Here is a 4,014-nt window from a genome sequence, read left to right as displayed (position 1 = left end):
TCTCCAAAATCACTGAAGCCATGAAATTAAAAGACACTTGGTGCTTGGAAGAAAAGCTATGACCAACCTAGACAGCATATTAAAAAGCAGAGACATTACTTTGCCAACAGATGTCTGTCTAGTCAAAGCTATGGTTTTTCCAATAGTCATGTATGGATGTGAGAGTTGGACTGTGAAGAAGGCTGAGCACTGAAGAACTGATGCTTTTGAAATGTGGTATTGGAAGACTCTTAAGAGTCCCTTGGATTGCAAGGAGATCAAACTAGTCAATGCTAAAGAAAATCAGTCCCGAATATTCATTGGAAGGACTGATGCTAAGCTGAAACTCTAATGCTTTGGCCACCTGATTCAAAGAAATGAGTCATTAGAAAAGGCTCTGATGCTGGGCAAGATGGAAGGCGGGAGGAGAAGGGGGTGACAGAGGATGAGATGGTTGAATGGCATCACCTACTCGATGGACATGAGTTTGAGCAGGCTCTGGGAGTTGGTGATGGACAGGGAGGCCTAGCGTGCTGCAGTCCGTGGTTCAGAACGAGTCAGACACAACTGAGCAACTGAACTGAACCAAATAGTGGAACTATACATAACTTAGTTCTGGACTTTCCAAGCCTTCTGTAAATGTGTTATCATACTCTCGTAATTTAAAAAAAGAGGGAAAAAACAGATCCCATGTGCCACAACTAAGACAATGCAGCCAAATTATTTAATTGACTGAGGAAAAAAAAAGCATGGGGGAAAATGCAGCAAAGAGAGGGAGCCGAGGAGGAGGTGTGGAACCAACACAGTGCTGCGACGTTTGTGAGAAGAGAGTTGACTGCTCTGGACCGCAGCAGGCGCCCTCCGACCTTGTTAATGCCTGACCTTGATTCTGCAGAGAAAACCGCAGGAACAGAGCAGGCCAATGAAGAGCAGAGCCTTATATACTTCCCAGACAATCTGCAACATCTCAGTTTCTGAAGTCGTTACTTTTAGGAATCCCACGATTTTTGTTGTTAGGTTATTATGTACAATGAGTGAGCATTTGGGATCTAAGAACTAAGGAAAGGCTGACAACCCAGGCTGAGGGAGAAACACAGGAGTAAGTCACCCAGACCCCGGGGCTGTCACATGGGCGGAGGTGAGCCGCTGAAAGCAGGACCCCAGGGCAGAAACGTGGGATCCGGGCTGGCTCGGTGGGTCAGGAGGTAGCAAAGGCTGAATTAAGTCCTCGGTTCAGAATCCAGGAGGAAAGTCTATGAGTGAGGACCTGAAGACAAAGGAAACAATAAAGCAATGAGCTGGTTAGAGAATTGAATAGGAAGTCCAGAGCACCCTCAAGGAAAGCCCTTAGTCTTGGTGACTGAACGAACTCCTTGTCCTCAGGCCTGGCAAGGGTATGCAGTTCAGGCCACATCTGGAAAGAGTGTTCTAGAAGGCTGGCTGAAAGGATTCCCTGGCGGTTCAGTAGTGAAGACGCTATGCTTCCATCCACTGCAGGGGGCACAGGTTCGATCCCTGGTCAGAGAACTAAGATCCCTCAAGCCACAAGGCACGGACAAAAATAAGAAGAATAATAAAGGCTGGCTGAGAGTCCAAAGAGGAAGGAGCGATTCTAGCTGGGGAAGAGGCGAGGGGACCGTGATATTTTGCCCACTGACAGTGCCCTGGCATTGATTCTCGTGGCCAGTGTTCTGGACAGTTCTTCTCCAGGTCACAGAGGAAAGGCATGGGAGGACCAGTCGTAACTCACTGGGCTGGAATGGATCTTCTCGGCCTGTCAGCCCGTTTGACAAACTAAGAGGAAACTGCCCCTGGAGAGCTTAGGAGCGGGTCTGCTCATGAAGCCGGTGAGCGGCGGCCAGAACAGGGCTCCAGCGGGCGCTTTCCCCGTCCTCCCTGCTCATCCCGGGGATCTGAGCGCCTGCCGCTGACTCTGAGCTGAGGCTCCGTGCGAGGCCTGGGGACTCGGAGCGTGCCGGGGACTCGGAAGGCGCCCTGCTCTCATGAGCCTCGCAGCCAGGCAGGGCGCATGTCAGACCGAGTGCGGAGTGAGACGTGATGACGCAGGGTCGGATTTAAAAGCGCATTAGAAGCCTCATAAGAGGCTTGATTTGACTTCCTAAAAACACCAAGCAGCAGGATTTGGGGGCATATGGATTACATACTGGAAGCCATGTTTACGAATGAGAGTTTGGGACTTCCCTGGTGGTCCAGTGGTTAAGACTCCAAGTTCCCAATGCAAGGGGCCCAGGTTCAATTCCTGGTCAGGGAACTAGATCCCACATACCGTCCGAACTAAGACTCCGTGCAGCCAAATAATACATATAAATAAATTTTTTTTTTTTTTTAAAGAAAGTGGATTTGATAATGGAAACCTAGAGGTAAGGCATCAGCTAGGAGCCAGTGACATAATTCTTGATGTGCCTTGGAAAGTACAGATTCTTGTGTCTTGTCCCGGTATCATTATTTGTAGTATCGCTTTTCACTTTCAGTGTCCTGTTTGGGTGATCGATGACCAATTCACCTAGCTAGAAGGCTGAGAACGTGAGCTTGTTGCGGGTAGGGCCTATGGTCTCTTTGTCTTTGGACGTCAAACACCCAGAGCCTGACACATAGCAAACATCTCACTGTGCCCAAAAAATGAATGATTCTAATGCTGGGGTCAGAAAGAGCAGTTACAAAAGTAGCGAGAGCCTGAAGCTAATGAAATTTTTATGAAACCAGAACTTCAGGGAGGAGGCTGTGTCGAACGAAATCCAGCGTTCCAGGGAAAGCTAGGAGACGACAAGGAAGGAAACGAACACGGGCTTCTTGTCCACGTGACTAATCCCAGGTAGCGAAAAGTACAAGAGCAGCGTGAAGCATCTCGGGCCAGAAAGCAGGAGCGTGCTGAGAGACTAAGTGGGCCTGTGTCAAAGGACACACACGGGCGCTGGCTTAGAGGGGCTCCCACTGGCCACATTTGTGTTGATTTGAGCATCAACAAGAATAATGACAGCCACGGGTTATGAAACAGAAGAAAAGGAAAGAAATCTTCAGTCTGTAATGGCACTGAACAAAAAAGGAGTGGGGGAGGCTCTCTTACCTAGAAACTGGCGGGGGCAGAAGGAGCCAGCAGAGTGCCGCTCTGCAGCCACCAACGCAGCGTGCGTGGAGGCAAGGGTAGTCCCTGAACACGAGAGCTGCTGATGAAAGGCTGCTGGAAACACGACAGTCACCCGGTCTCAAAAGAATACTTGCTAATTACAAACAGGAAAAAGTACTACTACAATGGAGAACTTTTGGCAGACAACACGGTCACCAAACAAATAATGGGACAAAATGAAACGTACCTCCTGATGTGATGCAACTGAAAGTACACAATGCCGTTTGGGGGGTATTCTTGCCAAAACACAAAACAAAACAATGCTCAATCTGGATCTGAACATGAGGAAACAATCAGACAAGCCCAGAATGAGGTAGTCTGCAAGACAATTGGCCTGAACTCTTCAAAAATGTCAACTATTGTCAAATTTCACAAAAGAGGGTGGGACTTTCTAAAATCTAGATTAAGGGAGTTTGAAGAAACAAAACAAAGAATGATGCAGGAAATGTATTTGGGTCCTAGATTTAAAGACATTAAAACTTCAAAAGACATTAACAATGTTAAATCCCTTGCAAATAATAGCGGATTATTAGAGAAGGAAATGGCAACTCACTCCGGTATTCTTGACTGGGAAATCCCATGACAAAGGAGCCTGGTGGTCTGCAGTCTATGGGGTCACAAAAGAGTCAGACATGACTTAGCCTGGCAGCAACAACAATAGTGTATTGTAATGAGTGACTTAAAAAAAAAAAAAATTAGGCAGTATATGCTTAAGTATTCAGGCTGAAATATTTGGATGAAATGTCCTGATAAACGCAACAGAAGAGCCAGCATGGCAAAATGTTAGCAATTTGGTGAAGCAAAATGAAGTATATGTGGGTATTCATTGTATTATTTTTTAAACTTCTCTATGGGTTGGAAATTTCAAAATAAAAAGGGAAATGGGAGAG

At 46.9% G+C, this 4,014-nt stretch overlaps 1 long non-coding RNA gene across 1 annotated transcript; it reads right to left on the bottom strand.

The window, feature by feature from the left end:
* Positions 1-688: 688 nt before the first annotated feature.
* On the bottom strand, positions 689-3,415 carry LOC123331143. Its single transcript, XR_006547628.2, has 2 exons — positions 3,065-3,415; positions 689-1,246 (listed from the first exon to the last, which is right to left on the bottom strand). It is a non-coding gene; the product is annotated as an uncharacterized LOC123331143 (long non-coding RNA).
* Between the last annotated feature and the right edge of the window lie 599 nt (positions 3,416-4,014).

Source organism: Bubalus bubalis, chromosome 22, assembly GCF_019923935.1.
Source record: "Bubalus bubalis isolate 160015118507 breed Murrah chromosome 22, NDDB_SH_1, whole genome shotgun sequence".
In the NCBI taxonomy this organism is placed as follows: domain Eukaryota; kingdom Metazoa; phylum Chordata; class Mammalia; order Artiodactyla; family Bovidae; genus Bubalus; species Bubalus bubalis.
This window is presented reverse-complemented; position numbering and strand designations above follow the sequence as displayed.